A 20,790-nucleotide genomic window follows, 5' to 3' on the forward strand; every position below is an offset into this window, starting at 1 on the left:
AGAAGCCTAACTTACAACATTCATTATGTCTCCCGAATACCCTTGAACGTAGACTAAAATCTAAACTTCACAACGGAATAAGAATAATTTATCCATCGGAGCTCTTCAAGGCTTCTCTAGAGCTTTTTTCCAAAATCTCTGAGTTCCACACGTCTTATCAGATAGGGTCCTGATGTTCTTCTCTAGCCCCATAGTTTTCATCACTTGATGAATAAAAGAAGCACCTGGAGAGCTTAAAAAAAATCTCATAGAAGCCTAAATAAATGCATATACTTATTCCTGAACATAAAAAATATACTTTAAGGCACCTATGTGTTTTCAATGGCATAGCCACAATTGGAAATGTTTGATAAAACTGATTCCACATTATCCTCTTTTGTGGGATCCTTTGCCTTATCTGGACAAAAGAGCTTGCAATTTATGAACTAATATTAGTATTTTGCGTCTTGAAATACATTCCAGCAACTTGGCTTGGATGCTGCTTCTCCAGCTGGCTATTATCTTGGAGAAACTCTTAACTATGCCTGCAGGCAGGCACAGGCTAGTTTCCCTTATGACCCCTTCCCGTGAATGTTCCAAAAATTTCAACATCCCCTTACGTATGGGGTTTTGATCAGCCTTGTGATGCCCCTGTTATTCCTTCTATAGTTAATCCCATTCCTTACCTTGTTATCTATCCCCATATGATAATGGCTTGAGATTGCATCATTTAATAGTAGACAAACAATTTGCATTGGTGTAAATATTGCTACAATAACGTCTTACTTTTCTAACAGAATATAAATAATAATAATAAAAGTCTTCAGAGCCCCAATGCAAACATACTCTTTCCTTTCTTCTTAAAATATTTTCCATATTTTATTTTCTACCTTATTTTTTGAGAGCCTTCAAAACTCACATGAGCATTAGCTGCTCTAAGACACTTTGGTGGAATGAGAATGAAGTTAACCTACAAGTTCACAAAGATCTGTGGGAGTTTCTCCTTCATTCACAAGGAATAGTGAGCCTCCTATGAACAAGGAAACTTTCTATGAATGATCTAGACTCTCTCAACATCTACTGCACTAGACAAAAATTCAGGAAGAGGCTGAGGTACTGAAGATATCTCAAGTCAATTCCTTCTGGTTTCCTTCTTTACTTCTGGTGTGTCACTTCTCTCTACACATTTCACCTCTTCATCACCCAGAACGACTTAGAAATAAGACGGAGGCCAGACTATCTTTAGAGAACGGTGAGATGTAGGGGTGGAGGGGAGTATGGAGAGCCAGAGAAAGACAGGGAACGTTCATAAGGTAATATAGGGAGAGAAAAATGCCCAGAATTGGGTCAGGCAACTTTGGATAAAAATTGTGTTTTAAAATGTCAAATGTATTTCTTACTGCAGGAGTTCTTAAGTCTCTAATAACAAAATTACAAACCTTTGAGAACATAAACTAGCAGATCCCTCAAAACAAATTTAACCACTGAACATTTTTTTTTACATTAGCACCCCATTATTATACCTTCACTCAGTTCCTCCTATTCTCTCCTTTGATCTCTTCCCTTCCTTGTTGTTGCTCAAGTATATCAGACATGATTCTGCCTCAGAATCTTTTTTATAAGCTATTTCTTCTGCCTGTACATAGGTAATCTCATAACTCCTTCCAACATTTACTCAAATATGATCTTGCAAATAAGGCCTACCCTGACTTAATGACCTAAAATCATAACTTTGTCATATCAACAACTCCAGATATTCTTTACTCTAAATATATATATATTCTTTACTCTAAATATATATATATTCTTTACTCTAAATATATATATATTTTACTCTAAATATATATATATATTTTACTCTAAATATATATATATTACTCTAAATATATATTCTTTACTCTAATATATATATATATATATATATATATATATATATATATATATATATTTTTAGTCTGACTTGTGGCACTGGTCACATATTCTGTTACAACTCCAGAGTGTGGCACCTTTACGCTGTTCACTGAAGCCTAGCACATAATCTAATACATAGTAGACATTCACTTGGAATCCCTGCATGTCTTAGTGTATAGCTCAAATATGTGAAAATACACATTCGTTATTCTGGTTAAAAGCACTGTAAAAATAAGAATCCCAAAACTAAAGATTGATTTTGAGAATAGAAGAGGAGACATAAATACAATCTATAATTTTTCTCATGTTTCTCAGGCTTAGCAAATTTGCTATCATGGAAACATCAATGATACGAACAAACCGCTATATTTGGAAAAGGGTCAATAGAGTGCAGAAACTCCAATTTTACTGATAGTTGATGAGTATTAGCTGATTGACAGTCTTAGATAGTGACCCCAGCAGAACTCATCAGTCATCCTTTGTCAACATATCAAGGTATTTTATTTGATATGAAGGGCATGATTTAGTGCAAAAGATTTTTCATTTCCTTTCCTATTTGGAACCAATTTTTTCCTTACACCACCTGCCCATAGACATACTTCTCAATAATTTATTTTAGTTTGCTTTGTTCAGCTGCCCTTTGACATTTTTGTATATCCTAGAAGTTGATGGTCTCTAAATGTCTGAAGTAAGAAAAACCTTTTCTGGAATTGTGCCCTGTGTCCTGATTCTTTGAAACATACTAAAAAAAAGGTAATAGACTTATTTCTACATTTTCAGATAAAACGCTCACTCAATTCTTTAGTTCAAGTAAATGAGAAAAAATTTATACCCTAAAAATGTACACTTCATAACAGATTCCTTTGCTTTTTTAGGAAAAACTCACTTATATTTGATTTTTCTACTTGAAATGACAAATGTCTCATTTCCTGTATGTGTAAACAAAGTTTAATGTACATGAACTACTTAGCCCTCATAAACACATAAACGTGATGTGATTACTTACGAATGGGATGTCTCACTTACCGATAATTATCAATTGAGAATAAGAGGTAAATAAACCCTCTAATGCCATGTTTCTCAACCTGGTCCCAAAACACTGACCCTAAAGATAGTCTTCTTACTAAAGCTAAGGCATCTACTGTCTTTGCTGAAAGCTGTATATTCCAGCAGTCTTCATTATTTTATATAACAAATTGCAGCCAAACACTTTGAAGGGTCCGTACTTTTCTTCTTATCAGAATTGATACCTACTCTTGATGTTACATCTACCTTGCTTCCAGTGTGTCCGCTTGTGCAATCTTCTGAAGGCTTATAGGACGCCCAATACAAAAACATGAATTTTAAATGAATTAGCTGCTGTCCAAGAGACCATTTACTGTCAGAGAAGATACAAGTATGCATACCTGGCCATAGAGACCATTTGTCTTATCCTATACTACATCACTGAAAGTAGCTAAATTAATAGAACATTGTCATATTCTATTTAAAATAAACTGAAGCATTCACTTGCTATATCCCTTAAAATATGAGGGGCTGTTCACTTTGATGGAATATTTATATTATACCAACAATCTATACATGGAACTGTGTCCAAAAAATTAGAGTACATGGGTCAAACAAGCAACAGGTAGAAACTTCACATCATCCTTCCCCCAATTCTTTTTTTTTTTTTTTGAGATGGAGTCTCGCTCTGTTGCCCAGGCTGGAGTGCAGTGGCCGGATCTCAGCTCACTGCAAGCTCCGCCTCCCGGGTTTACGCCATTCTCCTGCCTCAGCCTCCCGAGTAGCTGGGACTACAGGTGCCCACCACCTCGCCCGGCTAATTTTTTTTTGTATTTTTTTAGTAGAGATGGGGTTTCACTGTGTTAACCAGGATGGTCTCGATCTCCTGACCTCGTGATCCGCCCGTCTCGGCCTCCCAAAGTGCTGAGATTACAGGCTTGAGCCACCGCGCCCGGCCCTTCCCCCAATTCTTAATGTATGCATCCTGCACTGGTATTGGAGGCTAAATTGGAAGCATTTGTTCCTAGAAAAGGCCATTTTTACAAGGGTACACAGCTTGAGTTTCACTGAACCTGCAACTATGACTGTCATGTAGCCACTTGAGCTACGTGACGTGTCAGTGGACTAACAACCAATGACATGATCTAAGATATGGATGGAGTAACTAACCCAAAGAGCTAAGGTAACCCAAAAATAGTAGCAACAAAGAGAACGCATGGAACCCAAAAGATTAGTCTCTTGATGTTTCCATGCCTAATTCTTATTATAAACAGATAAGTACAGCAACCGCAGACTTAAAAAGAATAGAACAATGACTCCCAATCCCTTTGGGGTAAGGTCAGAGGTACTCTATAAGTCAAGAAACCTAGATGTGTTCAAGTGCTCACCGAGTGCTGGGAAAATCAAGATTGGATGGTGGTAGAGGAAAATGATAAAAACCAATGACTAACTTTGATCTGTTGTAGCATAAAGAACTGTATCTTGTTATACTCTCTCTCCTGTGTTAAGTCTTGCATAGATTTTGCGGTTCTGTGATGGATAGGACTCTGTGTAAGGCAGAAGGGGATCTGAATGGTGCAAAAGACACACTACAGAACAGGATGCCTATGGTGTCCTATCATATGTCCTCTTGCTCCACAATGTTGCTGCTACAATTAATTGCACATGGGTATAAGGGGAAAATATTGTCACCTCAGTAAAAGTTTATATCTCTGCTCAGGACTTGTGGATACTTGTTCACCCAATTTGACTCATGTGCAAACATGTGGTTAGATGCTGTATCCAGCTGTCTTTAAACAATTGAAAACAGGAAAGGTTGGAAAAATCTCTGTAGTTGACAATTGTAAAGTTTCTTCCACACAGCTTCTGAGTGGCTCTTCACCGGATTCAAGTCCCAATTGTCCATAGCAAAGGCCAACTCTATTATGTAGTTATTAATTATCTTAGCTCCTTCCTTATTTCATGCCACCCAGTTTCCTGCTTCTGTTTCTTGGGATCACTTAAAAAATAAACCACATAAGACCATGTCTCAGAATCTGATAATAGGGTAACAAAGCTATTGAACCTCTTGCAGTTAACCAAATAAAATATCTTACTCAGATGGCAATGTGGTTTAGAAATACTCTCAGGACGATACTAAGTTTATCCCAAGATTATACATTATTTATATCCTCAAAAAACCAATTAATGAATTAACATTTATTTACAAAGTTAACTTACTCTATCTCAATTATAATATGATTTCAGAAATTATTAGAACTCAGACTTCAAAGTGTTGGCTTTTACATTCTGACTAATGATGATTTCAATAAGATAACTTTAGTGCGTTTCAACATACTACCTGAGTTTTGAATTCTAGTGATATTCTGATAAAATAAGGTTTCCCAGACTACAATGTCCTGAGCCAATACCATTCTGATAAAGATTCCACTGTGCAAGCCCCTCAGGTCACTAAAGAAACTGGTTGAATGATATCCCCATTACAAGTTGTCTTAGCTACCTTGTTGTTGAATGCTTCTCTATGGTGAAAGTTAATGTGAAAAACAGAAATGTACATACGTTGAACCCAATCCCATAGTGAGGACTCTGTCAGTTTCTATGTATAGCTATTTTAATTATACATTGAGGGTCAGGTAATAATATTGGGCCAATTATGAGACAAACGTAGGCCAAAACTTAATTATCATCTTGTCTCCATAAGATTTCATTCCAATGGGTGGGGGGGGTATTGTGCATATCTGGTTTCAATGTCAGCTCAGACCCTGTATTCAATAGCCCTCAAGAAATCCAGGTGTTCTCTTTTCTCTATTACATGGATATTTTTGAAAATAACAAATACATATGAAGAAGAATTTGGGAAATATTGCTCATATATGCATAATCCGTAAGAAAAGTCTTTTTTTTTTTTTTCTGGAAAGCTGTTGGACTCCCCTTTAATTCATGGGTTCCAATTCTGAGAACATAGATCTGGAAACCAGGCAAGAAATTATAATTCTTCCAATGTGGCAGCTGATTTTAGCCTTTGGCTCACCAGACTTCAATTGCTCCTGGTTACAACACAGTAATTTCAAGTAACATAATACTCAAACTACTCAATTTATCTTATCCCTGGAAACGTTATTATCTCTTAGCAAAAATTTCAGACCCATGCAGATCAAGATGCCATGATTGCTTCTCTAGCATTGCTGCCTGCATTGGTACTTACTTCTGTCTTGCCTTTTTTGGTTCAAATCACTACCTAGCTTTGGCTGTTTTGGAACTCCATAATCCTATGTGACATTGGGGTGTGCAGTTTTAATGGAGTATCTCTATTGCCAATACGAACATACAGAAGATAGTCATCAGAGTTTCTTTTTTTTTTTTTTTTTTTTTTTTTTTTGAGACGGAGTCTCGCTCTGTCGCCCAGGCTGGAGTGCAGTGGCCGGATCTCAGCTCACTGCAACCTCTGCCTCCCGGGTTCACGCCATTCTCCTGCCTCAGCCTCCCGAGTAGCTAGGACTACAGGCGCCCGCCACCTCGCCCGGCTAGTTTTTTTTTTAGTTTTAGTAAAGACGGGGTTTCACCGTGTTAGCCAGGATGGTCTTGATCTCCTGACCTCGTGATTCGCCCGCCTCGGCCTCCCAAAGTGCTGGGATTACAGGCGTGAGCCACCGCGCCCGGCTTCAGAGTTTCTTAAAGGTGCCAGAAACTTTGTCTTATGAATCCTTATCAATGAATCCCTTATTGCCTTAAGGTAGTAAATGTCCTCTGGTCACTTCCAGGAAGCAATCAGGTAGAGGAGTCCTTAGATTGTAATCTGTTTTATCTGTTCTCACCTATGTCTTTGAATTCTTTTCTCAATACTCCATAAAAGTCAGTTCTGGCACCACCATATACTTTACTGAGATAAAGCAGCAAAAGACCATCCTACTAGCATAGCACAACCAGTTTCAATATCCTTGAATTACGTTAAGCCAATCTGGGAAGGAGTGTTTTCAACCAATACAATTTTTCTTATCTAGCCTAATCATGTATCCTTTTTGACTCAATATCCTCGAGACCCACTTGCACATATTTTCTTAGTTCCTGTCATTGCACTTTGACTACAATTTTGGAGGGCATATAAACTACTCTAGCAGGCGCCTGGACTCAGTTGGAATATGCTAAGAATGAACCTACTGCCTAAAGTCCAACGTAAGAGGCAAGATAGACATTGGTAAAGACAGACATCATCTTTGGAGAATGGTACCTCACATTAGACCTTGACAAAATCACTCAGTGAAGAGTGGTGGTTTTCTCATATCAGCCAAATGAGAGGTTCCAGGAAGTTTAAAAATATCAGATATGCAAATCCACATAATTCAAATCCATTCATAGTTTCCTTCTCTTTCTTTTTTGTGTTCCTGAATTTTGCACAGAAGGTCTATGGATGTAGTTAATTATGAAACATGTGTAGTTCATTATGAAATATACTTTAAAATATATACGTATAAATAATAACTCATGAGCTAGGTTTTTTCCAATATTTTATGATAGGCCCAATATTTTAAAGAATCAAGCAATTTAATTTACAGCTGCAGTAACACAAAAGATTAAAAATAGTATATTGTCTATTACGCACACACAAAATGATGAAATTCAATATCATGTAATGATAAAACAAAAATCTTTCTCAGTAACCTAGGATTAGAAATAAACTCCCTCAATATAATAAAAGGCATTTATAGCTAATATCATATTTATTGGTAAAAAATTGAATGATTCTTCCCTAAGATATGGAATAAAGCCATAATTTCTATCCTCACCAATAGAAGATATACACAGTGACATGTGGCAAGAAAAAAAAATACAGATCAGAAAAAATACGTGCTTTTTCATATGATATAATTATTAATATAGAAATTCCTAAGGAATCTATAAAACTGTTATTGAATTTAATTGTTGAATTTAGAAAAGTTGCAGAATATGAAGTCAACATAAAATCAATTATATTTCTATATAATAGCAATAAATATGTTTAAAGAGAAAGATTCATTTATAACAGAGACAATAATATTTAGCAATTACGTGAATAAACTATATGGCATTTCTCTGCAAAATGCTGTGGAGAGTACTCAAGGAAATGCCAAATAAAGAGAGGCTATACTATGCTTATAAATTGAAAGGCTGTGTTGCTAAGACATCAGTCATCTTAAATTACCTTATATAATCAATGCAATACAAAGATGTTCTAGAAATTGTTTTAATGACAAGAAAACTTAAAATCTATTTGGAAATTCAAAGTAGATGGAAGGGTCAAATAATTTTGAAAAGGAAGAAAACAGTTTGCTTGCCTATACTGCCTATTATGAGAATAAACTATAGTAATCAAGAAAGCATAATTATAACAGAAGGAAAAACAATTAGAACTATGAGACAGAATAGGAAGTCTAGAAATAGACATATGGTAAAATAGACATATATGGTCAAATGATTTTGGACAAATTTGAAGGAATAATTAAAAGGAGAATGTATAGTCATTTCAGAAATGGCACTGGACAAACTGGGTATCTTTATTTAGTGAGACATCATACCTATTTTGAAGCAATAATTAAGACTTTATGGATTAGCATATGAATTGACAAATGTAGTAATATAAAAGAATCAATTCCAGAAATTTACGTCTACATATAATTCTGATTTATGAAACATGTGACAAGGCTATATAGCAGATAAGTATTTTTTCAATAAGGGTTTAAATCAATTAAATTTCCATATAAACAACAACCAAAAATGTTCCAATTGGATCATTGTGGTGGAAGCCATAAAACTAAGGCCCACTATTATGTGCTACCTTGACCTCTGGAAAAATCTGGGAGTGGGGAGGTCAAATGTCACAACTGCAAGATCCCTCCCCACCTTGCTCCCTTAGAAAGAGCCTGTAGAGAGGCTAAACAACTTTCCTTATCAACGGAACCAGGCACAGTTCCTGCTAATCCTTGAGTAGCAGATTTCAGTTCCCCGCCAGCCCATAACACATGTAAAACAAGCCAATCACATTCTCCTATGGGATCAGTGGACAATTACCCTCTTGATATTACTAAGCCTATTTCTCACAGCCCGCGGTTTTCCTTCTGTTTCCAGGTAAAATCTCCGTGAGAAACTGTAAGGCATGTCCTCCTCCCTATGCTGTGAATATATGTGACTAATACATTTTTGTCAATCTCATCAGTGCATTGCTGAGTGTCACGTGCTTGGAGATCCCCATAAGTCTCAGGTCATAATGCCTCTTTTAGCAAAGGGATGAATGGGAGGTGATTAAAACATTAGAATATAATCATTAGGAAAAAATACACAGAAAAAAAAAAGAAATCATAACATAAAATATGGTGATGGAGGTAAGAACAAACACTTCTGTCATGTCAATAAAGGTCTGAATTTTCCTATGAAAAGAAACAGACTCCTACTGAACCACAAAGCCAATTCTAACTACACACTATCTTCAAGAGAGTCACACTTAGAACAAAACACCTATACCCAGAGAGAATCATACTCAGTCATGAGGTGCCAAATGAATTGTTTATTTCCCATACCTTCCCAATCTGAATGAAGTGAGGGAAGGGGCAAAGCTAGACTATAATTCCCTGGGCTAGAGGAGACTTAATGAGCTGTACTCTGTAAATAAATCTACTGATGCTTGTGTTCTATTTGTTTTCTGCTAAAGATCTTTTTGGAAATTTAGACCTCCCTTTTGCTGACACCAGGGCCAGCCTGTCTGTGTGCCAAGCCCTGTCTGCCCTGCATTGCCCTTCCCCAGGCCTCTGAGCTGCCTCTAGATTAAACAGACACATGATGCTTATGGTTGACTGAGATAAATACGACTAGCGGAGATCTGACACAACAACAGTCAATTTCCCCCTTCTCCACAGCAGTAGCTGTGCTCTATTTGTCTCAGCCCTTCCCCAGGGGGCTGCCTGTGTTCTCGTTTATAAGAAGAGGGGTGGGCCGGGTGGGTGGGGTAGACTAGAAACAGCAGTGGTTCAACTTGACCTTTCGTGGAAGGGCATGATTAAAAGAACAGCTGTGGCCGGGCGCGGTGGCTCACGCCTGTAATCCCTGCACTTTGGGAGGCCGAGGCGGGCGGACCACGAGGTCAGGAGATGGAGACCAACCTGGCCAACAGGGTGAAAACCCGTCTCTACTAAAAATACAAAAAATTAGCCGGGCGAGGTGGCGGCGCCTGTAGTCCCAGCTACTCGGGAGGCTGAGGCAGGAGAATGGCGTGAACCCTGGAGGCGGAGCTTGCAGTGAGCGGAGATCGCGCCACAGCACTCCAGCCTGGGCAACAGAGCGAGACCGCATCTCAAAAAAAAAAAAAAAAGAACAGTTGCATGAATATGAATAAAATATTTGGTGAAAAAAGAAAGATAGAAATATGAAGGATAAAATAATAAAGCTTTTATAGTAAAACAAAGGAAAATACCTCATGATATTGGAAGTGGCTCATATTATCTTAAATCTCACATTAACATCCACCACCCCCAAGGAAAAAAAAATGGTGTATCTTAAAAATTATATTTGTTCATTGAAAGGCACAATTCAGAGTGTAAAATTCTAATCACAGATTGAGAGAAAAGTATTGATACATACAGCTAACAAACAATTTGTATCTCAAACTTATAAAAAATTCATAAAATCAATAATCAATCAAAGCAGATAAATACAGTAAAAGTAAGCAAAATTTGGAAGAGGCTTTAAAAAGCAGCTGCTTGAATAACCATCAAGCCTATAAAGATATACAACATCATTCGTCCTCAGTGTACTCTTTCTAAAATAATTGCGCACCTCAAATACATGTGCTAGTGGTGGAAGTGGATATTGTTTCGATCGCTTTCTTTCTTTTTTTTTTTTTTTTTGACGGAGTCTGTCTCTGTGGCCCAGGCTAGAGTGCAGTGGTGAGATAGCTGGGACTACAGGCACCACCACGCCTGGCTAATTTTTTTGTATTTTTAGTAGAGACGGAGTTTCACCGTCTCAGCCAGGATGATCTCGATCTCCTGACCTCATGATCTGCCCGTCTCGGCCTCCCAAAGCGCTGGGATTACAGACGTGAGCCACCACGCCCGACCTGTTTTGATCGCTATTTATGGCAGTTAGGTAGGATGTAAGAAAAAGGGCATTTGCATACTGAAAACAATATGCATATTATATTTATATATATAACCTTATTGATAACATAGTCAATTCGCACATGGTTTGCATGTTATATATATTATTTGAAAATAAAATTTTACTAAGAAAATCATAAGGTAGAGAAAATATATTTACTATTAAGTGGAAGTGGATCATCATAAAGATCTTTATCCTTCTTATCTTGACATTGAGTAGACTCAGGAGGAGGAGGAGGAGGGCCTTGTCTTGCTGTCTCAGGGGTGGCAGAGGCAGAAGAAAATCTGGGTATAAGTAGACCTGTACAGCTCAAACTCGTTTTGTTGAAAGGTCAACTGTTCAAAAGTCTTATGTGTGTGTGCATATATAAACAAACACAAGAATGTTCAGACATCACTACGTGTAATACCTAACCTTTTGAAACCCCCCAAAAGTTCATTAACATCAGAAAGGATAAATAATACCATATGCATTCAATTAAATAATGTGAATCAAAAGCAAAAAGAATTAAATTATATGCAACAACATGAATAAAACTCACAAACAAAATGTTGAGGCAGAAAAGCCAGACATATAAGTTTGCATATAGTTTGCATGAGTATGTTTATGTAAATGTAAAAAACACATTAATCTTTGTCATTACAGCGGTTATTCTAACATGTTGCATTGAGTGCGTATTGAAGAGAATACATTATGGATACTCTAATTGCTAATTACATGAGTATTTGATCATGAGAAAATTATTCTAGTATCTTTATACTACTTTTCTGCATATATGTTATATTTTAGTAGTATACTCTTTCTTGAGACTATAAATATTGAAACTTTAGGCAAATGAGATTTTTAGTACAATAAGGGTGGTTTAACGATCAACAGTCAAAATGGAGTAAGTTAAATACTGGATATTTTTAGTCCCTTATTGAAACCTTATTTAATATTAAATACAATTATACCTAAAGCTATGTTTTCCATAAAATATTAAGCTCTTTCATAGAGAGAGAGAGCGAGAGAAAAGAGAGAGAGATCCTTGTTTTATAAATGAGAAAATTAAGGCATAGGGAATTGTACCATAAAAAACATGGTTGAATACACAATTGTATCCCAGGTCCATTTCATTCTTTCCACTGTATTAGCATAGTTTTCATTGACAAGTTCACTTAAATTATTTATCATGAAAGAAAACAGAAAACTCAATTGTCTATATTGAGTAAATTTATTCTCTCATATTTCACTCAGCTTATTTCAGTTTGTGCTCCATGTCCTCATTAAATGCAAAAGTGCTAACCATACCAGATTTATCTTCTTTTGGAATGTTTTCTTGAAAAAAAGTATGCATATACATTTGCTTAAATATGAAAATATTTTATACTTTAAATGATAAGAGTCAAAGGAAATTATATCTATGTTGGGATTTTAGCAATTCATTTTTAAGGGTCTGTGGGTGTAATTATTTCTGAATTTTTATGTATAAAAATATATGCATTTAATTATAAGTATTTAGACCATAATCAGCAGGGCTCATTAATTTATATAGCCGTTTTGTGTGTATTGGTTTATTCCTCTTAAAAACACATAGAGCTTAGAATTAAATAGGCATGAAAAAGATTATTTTGTTCCCCTAGGGCTCTCTGTTTTTGTTACCAACAGCGATCACTTTCACAAAATGAGAATTGAATTGGGGAATTGTGAAGGCAAATAGGCCATAAGCACGTTTAAATACAAGGATTGAGTAAGCATTATATATTTAACACTTGTAATACTTCTCTCTTTAGCAGGGATTTGTGATTGAAGAGCAGGTCTGTAGTGATGTTATACTATCACCAAAACTCCCTGCCTTGTCATTATCAATAGTATTAAGAATAAGGATAAGAATTGTCGAAAGCAATAGTTAGCATATCACCTGCAACTGTCAGACTATCAACTACTACATTTTTTTCTCCATTCTCTCTAATAACATGCTTCAAACAATTCAATCACCCATCCTGGACTAACAGCCCTTTGATCCCACTGATTATTATGGCTGTGAAAGTTTCAAAGCCTCTCTTTCCAACTGAGACAGGCCAGATTCTATCAATGTCTTGCATATACTCTTCCCTGACCCCTTTGTTCTTCATAATACATAATAATACGACAACTCTGACTTCATTCATCTCTCTATCAACCCTGCATCTGTACTTAACAGCCAAACCTAGATTAGGGGGAATAAACCATGCAAATATGATGACTGCTATGGTTTGACTATAACCCCCAAAACTCACGTGTTGGAAACTTAATCCCCAAAGAAACAATGTTGGAAGACAAGGCTTTTTGGGAGTGTTTAGGTCATGAAGGCTCTGCCCTTATGAATTAATAATCTTGTTACAAAAACAGCTTGCAGGAGTGGGTTTACTCTCTTCTGCTCTTTCTGCTACATACGTAAGGAGTCCCAGCTACTCGGGAGGCTGAGGCAGGAGAATGGCGTGAACCCAGGAGGCGGAGCTTGCAGTGAGCCGAGATTGCGCCTCTGCACTCCAGTCTGGGTGCCAGAGCGAGACTCCGTCCCCAATTCCCCCCCGCCCCCCCAAAAAAAGATTTTCCCCTTTAGAGGATACAACACTTAAGGCACCATCTTAGAAGCAGAGTCTAATGATCTCCGCACTGCTAAATCCAATGGTAAATTTTCAAATTCAATCATATTTAAATTCTCAGCCGCAGTTAGCATATTTGATAATTTCCTCCATTTTAACATTTTTTTCTAAACTATAGAGATACCATCCACTCTACATTACTGGCAATTCTTTTTCAGTCTTCATTCTTCCCCCTTATCTCTCCAGCTTTAAAATATTGACATACTTCAGGGTTCGTCTTAAAATCTCTATTCTTATTTGTTTACACATGATCATTTATTCATCTCATACAATCTCGTTTCAAATACTCAATTCTCCTGGACTCTAAGCTTTTATTGCCAGCCAAGACCACTTTCTTGAACTATACAGACTTACATTCAATTGCCTATGCAACATTTAGAATTAAATTTCTGATGGACTTCGATTCAATTCAATGTGCCCAACTAAAATTCTCGTTGTTCTTCCTAACTTGGTCATTTCAATCTTAGTAAAATATGATCCCATCCTTCCAGACTCTCATTTCTACCTATTAGTCACACATGATCTAGATCATGCCACAGTAACAAAGAGCCTCCAGAATTTCAGTGAACTGGAACAACAAAGTTCATTTTTCTCTTTCATGCTACATCAACTTTGAAATAGGCTAAGGACCTGTCCTATTTTTTCCTTCAGAATCCATGCTGATGGAATAACCAATATCTGTGACATTGCCTGTTTTGGCAGGCAGATAAAGAATATTTGATGAATTAAATACTGGCAATTCAAAGTGCCACCCAAAAAGATCACATATCCCTTCTATTCATATTTCAATGGACAAATAAATGTATGAGTCTATACCCAAATGCAAAGGGTATGGAATACATATCTCCTATGTATCAAGAAGAGGAAAGAAAATCCATTAGTTTGAGAACAATCAGAAATATTTGGTGATCTATATTAGTGACTACATTATTGGGCTTAAATTATGGGAGCCATCATTGACTCCTTGCAATCACTGTGTGTTTCCAGTCCTGTGATGATGTTTCTGGGCTTTCTTTCAAAATATATCCAGAATCTGGCCATACTGTCCCCTCCACTGCCATCACCCTGGTTCAAGTCACATCATCTCTCACCTTTTTTACTACAGTAGCCTCATAATTCACCTTCCTCCTCTGTTCAAACACTAATATTTTCTCCTCTCATTCTAAAGTGATATGATTTTACTCTAGACCACAAATCTATAAGAACAGGACCCCTGCTATGTCTCTGACCTCGTTTTAAATACTTTCCATCTGATTCATTCTACTCCAATGCACCAGCTCTTTATTGTAGCTTTCATTCAAAAAGGGTCTTCCTCAGGATCTTTGCACTTGCTGTTCTTGCTACACAGAGATCTTCCCTAGGATGTCTGTATGGTTCATGGTCTCTCTTCCTTCAGGCAATCTTTATTCAAACACCACTTTTTCAATGAGAACCTCTCTGAAAACTTTTTTACAAAATAACCTCCATGCTTTGGCATTCTCCATTTTCCTTACCTTATCTATAACCTCATCATGTGGCATATATTTGCTCTTTGGTTTATTTCTTGTTTCCATCCTTTAATGCATAAGCTCTGTGAGGAAAAAGCATGTCTTGCTCACTAACATATGGCTCCTAGTATTTTCTCTATATAGTAGATACTCAAATCATACTTGTAGAATCCATAAATGAATGGAAAAATAGCCGCATATTTATGCACCAAGATTTTTAAATCTTACATTCTAAATACTGTGTTAGGTAGATCTGTGCACTGAAATGTAATACAATTTTCAATGTCAGCTTACTTTTAAGTGGAAAAACAAAGAGTCCAAAAGACAATTACAAAAAATAAAAATAAAAAAACTAACAACTCTGACAGGTTAAACTACGGCTGTGAAAGAATAGAAGATGTGTTTAGTTTTGTCAATGGGTTTTAAGCAGAAGAATTGTGGAGACTTCCAGAAGTTTATGCTTCCACCACACTTTCTCTTCCTCATTTCCCTCTGGAAGTAGATAATGCAGAGGATAGTCCAAAGGACTGAGTGGAGCCTGAGTCCATGAGCAATTTTATTCATTATACGTCTTGTGTCTGTGTAATATTTTAGCTTAGTATCAAGAAGAATGCCTGCATTTTTTTCCCACTGGATGAGAGTTATTAAGGGGGCCTAGAAGAAAGAATAAATTTGGGAAGGGAAGGTGGGGAACAACAAGCTCACTTCTTTCAGTTGCTGATTTTCAAGGTATGTGGGATACTCAAGAAGATACGTCTATATCTGAAGCTCAGCTCACATATTGAGATAGGGACTTTTGAACATCATAAATATACACAAGTTAAAATTCACATGTGGTTTAATCTAAATATGATAGTGTAACCTAAGGGAGCGAGTAGCGAGGATAAGGCCAAAAATATAACTAGGGAGAGACACCAAAAGAAAAGGAACCTGAGAAAGACTTGCCATGCATCGTGTCTAATATTCTATCAGCCAGGAAGGACAGTATTTTCACCCTCATATGAGGGGTAATGGAGCAGACATTTTGTCTTCATAGACTCTAGACACTAATTCGTATTGTGTAGGAAAAGTTGTTTGAATGTTGTAAGACATGAATACCTGATAAGTAGATTTATGTTACAGAAGCTCAAAAATGTTCACATTAAAAAGCTTATTTAGACCACAGTGTTTTTAATTAGATGTATTTTTGTAAACTGCTAAATATTCTAATTAGAGTTGGTATTCAACGGAAAAAGAATTGAGAAATATACCTGTCAGCAGACTGTGGCAATGGGTACTTTACTGTCTACAATACAAATACTAGTTCTTCTTGAGGCTAAACTCCCAATAACACAAAGGGCCAATCATGCAAACCACGCTTCTTTAAAAAGTGGAATCCAGCACTCAATTACAATCTCACTGAACAGGGTGACATTTCCTTTGTTTATTGCAGCATCTCAAGTTCACAGTTCTTTTTAAAAATTACTTTTTATTATTTTGGGTACATTATAGTTGTATGTATTTATGAAGTACATATGATGTCTTCAAACAGGCATGCAATGTGTAATAATCAAATCAGAGTCACTGGGATAGCCAACATCTCAAGCATTTATTATTGTGTTAGGAACATAATAATTTCACTCTTTTAGTTATTTCAAAATATACAATAGATTATTGTTAACTATATTCACCATGTTGTGCTACTGAATACTACATCTTACTCATTCTAACTACATTTTTGTATCCATTAGCTATCCTCACTTTATATCACCCTCCTTGTTACTTTTTCTGGTCTCTGGTTACCATCATTTGAATCTCTATCTCCTTGAGTTTATTTATTTATTTATTTTTTTGAGACGGAGTCTCGCACTGCCACCCAGGCTGGAGTGCAGTGACACAATCTTGGCTCACTGCAAGCTCCCCCTCCCGGGTTCATGCCATTCTCCTGCCTCAGCCTCCCGAGTAGCTGGGACTACAGGTGCCCACCACCACGCCCAGCTAATTTCTTGTATTTTTAGTAGAGACGGGGTTTCACTGTGTTAGCCAGGATGGTCTCCATCTCCTGAACTCGTGATCCGCCCCAATGTTTGGCTCCCACATATGAGGAAGAACATGGAATATTTGTCTTTTTGTATCTGGCTTATTTTACTTAATGTAATGTCCTCCATTTCCTGGAATGCATGCGGATATATAAGATACATGTTAAATAAATTAATGCAACAATAAAAGGGAATTTATTAGTTTTGTCTCTATCTGCATTAACTAACATTTAGTTGCTATTTAGAATAGAGATATCTTTGCCCCATTATGGTCTCAGATAAATTCATATAAAATATTAAATGATGACTCCAGCCTAAATGTTACTCACTCTTATCTACCAGCAGAGTGTATGCATGTAATAAATAAAAACTGTTATAGGTTCTGAACTCTTCTCCCATTCTCCCTTTTTAGATTGGCATTTTACAAAAGGCAAAGAAAATCTTCCTACAATTACATCTATATGAATCTGATTTCCTCTTCAAGAATACAAAACATTAATATTCTATTATTTAAACAATACTATAATACAAAACTTGGATTAAACAAAGATAAAAGGAGTTATTCATAATTATACAAATCAAAATAAATTGTCGATTTTAGAATTCTGATATCCTGAGGAGAGGACAATCCCCTGTAATTGTCTTTTCATACATCAGTGGTTTTTTCTGTTTTGTTTTGTTTTTTTTTGACGGAGTTTCACTCTTCTTGCCCAGGCTGGAGTGCAATGGAGCGATCTCGGCTCACCACAACCTCCTTGTCTCGGGTTCAAGCAATTCTCCTGCCTCAGCCTCCTGAGAAGCTGGGATTACAGGCATGTGCCACCACACCAGGCTAATTTTGTACTTTTAGTTGAGACAGGGTTTCTCCATGCTGATCAGGCTGGTCTCAAACTCCCGACCTCAGGTGATCCACCTGCCTCAGCCTCTCAAAGTGCTAGGATTACAGGCTTGAGCCACCATGCCCAGAACAAACATTAGTCATTTATAATAAAATTTAAAGATGTAATTTCTTTAAATGTACTTATCTGTACTTTTTCTTTCCCTCTCATGGAATTCAGTGAAACTTCTCACACATTGGGTGAAGAATTATTTATGATGGGTGCCAACATATTATATTTCAGTTTTGTTTCCTCTGACAACAGCACAGACATTTGTCTCTCTAGATTAGTTAATGAGAGTGAAGAGTTACATTGTAGATTTTCAATCTTGCTTTTAAATGATTTATCACAAGATAATAAGATGAAACTTAGTAACTGCATGAACTATAATTTAATAACATTCTAAACATTTGCAATTTGTGTTATTGCTCTAAATTACCAAGATCGAGTGGTAGAAAAATTTATATTCGTCTGAGTATGCTAAGGACTTTATCATGTATGCCACCTACTCCAGTGTAGTTGGTGGCTGAGAATGAAGGGATCTAGAATCTGTAGTAGAGATGCAGAAAATGACAATTAAGTGCAACTGAGGCACCAGAAAAAGCTGAGTTCTGTTATAGTTTGTTCAGGCTTCCATAAGAAACTAACACACAATGGATAGTTCAAACAGCAGAAATTTATTTTCTCACAGTTCTTGAGACTAGAAGTTGAAGATAAAGGTGTTGGTAGGTTTGGTTATTCCTGAGACATCTTTCCTTGGCTTACAGATGGCCACCTTCTGGATATGTCCTCACATGGCTTTTTCTCTGCGTGTTCTCATCTCTGCTGTCCCTTTATGCGTCCAGATGTTCTCTTCTTATAATGCCACCGGTCATATTGAAGTAGGATCCTATCCTAAGAGCCTCATATTCACATAATCACCTCTTTAGTGACTTTATTTCCGATGTGGTTCCATTCTGAGATATTGTGGGCAAGAAGTTGAACATGTGAATTTGTCGGTGAGGGGGACACAATTCAATCCGTAACAAGGTCTACAACATGTCCAATTAATTTTGTATTTTTGTAAGATTTCCCAGGACAAGACCCCAGGCAGAATTCTGCAGGAAGTGTTTCTTAAATTTATAATACAAAGAATTGAATCCAAGTAGCACAAGACTTGAATTGTAGTGAAGGCTGTGCTGTGATGCCCAGAGAAGTCTTTATTTCCCCACTTACATCAGACATTGGGTTAGGCTGCTGACAAAGGGGCAGCAATGATCTTAGGGCAGGTAGCAAAGCTTTCTATCTTATGGAGATAGAAAGTAGGAGTGGGCAGAGTGACAAACAAGACAGTATCACATTCAAAATGAGAATATTAGCTGTTTCACAGGAATGCAAGAACCCACTCCCAAATTTCTATCTTCATAGGATTCATTTTTATAGATTACAGCTACATTAAAACATCAAAATTGTTGTAACATTAGAGTACGTTTCACCATGATTCTAGCAATGATCTGAAAAGAGACACTGTTATTTCCTGGAAAACGTCATTAACTTTATAAGTATTTTCAGGATGTAGGGAATCTTAGCAAAGCTAAGATCGTTCCTGCCTTCTTGTCAGCAGCCTAACCCAATTTCTGATATATGTGGGGTTATAAAGATTTCTTTCCTTGATGCAAGGTGGAGCAAATATGAGTGCCACCCAGCTCCTGCACTCCTACAAAATCAGCTAATGTTTTCATTTTGAATGTGATGCTGTTTTACTCCTCCCTCTGCCCCCGCCACTTTCTTCAATCCCCACAGGTGTGTTGCCTCAGAATGCTCCCTAAGCATATTTCTGCATGCTATTTTCTATCTCGGTGTTACTATCGTAGGATAGAAAGCTTTGCTACCTCCCCTAAGAACATTCCCACCCCCCCGTGTCAGCAGCCTAACACTTGGAAAGCCAAAGTATCCGTAACCTAAGAGCTTTTATAAAGTTCTCATCATCTATCGTTATTTATATTAACATTTAGTCAAGGAAAGTGGAGTGACATGGTAGAAACAGAGTTGACAGTGATGTTAGGCAGGCTACTTAGCAATTTCAAGCTTGTTTGAACAGTAACAAAGTATTTAATATCTGCAAGATCTAGTTTTCACATCTAAGGTAACACTAATTCTTTTTTTTTTTTTTTTTTTTTGAGATAGAGTCTTGCTCTGTTGCCCAGGCTGTAGTGCAGGGGCACCATCTCGGCTCACTGCAACCTCTACCTCCTGAGTTCAAGAGATTCTTCTGCCTCAGCTTCCCAAGTAGCTGAGACTACAAGCACCACCATACCCAGCTAATTTTTGTATTTTTAGTAGAGACAAGGTTCTGCAATGTTGGCTAGGCTGGTCTCAAACTCCTGTCCTCAAGTAATCCCCCCACCTCCCAAAGTGCTGGGATTACAGGCATAAGCCACCCTGACCTGGCTAAGGTAATAATAATTCTTAAATCAAAAAGTTGTAAAAATGTAAAGAGAAAAAATACTAAAACAAAAATTTTGGCACAAGAGTCTTACAATTAGTAGGCATTCAATAAATCAGGATTTGTCAAAGGAAACAGGACAAAAGTGAACAATGTGGACTTGTTGGCCCCTACATGTCACTAAGGGGCTCAATATTACTATCAGATGAGTAAAAATAGGCATGAGTAATTATACCACTAGAATGATTCTCCTTTTGTAGGCAAGTGACCCTGACTCTGACTCTGACCAATGTCAGCTTTGTTACAAAAGGAAAATATAATGGACTACAAGGA

Source organism: Macaca mulatta, chromosome 12 (genome assembly GCF_049350105.2).
Source record: "Macaca mulatta isolate MMU2019108-1 chromosome 12, T2T-MMU8v2.0, whole genome shotgun sequence".
NCBI lineage: Eukaryota > Metazoa > Chordata > Mammalia > Primates > Cercopithecidae > Macaca > Macaca mulatta.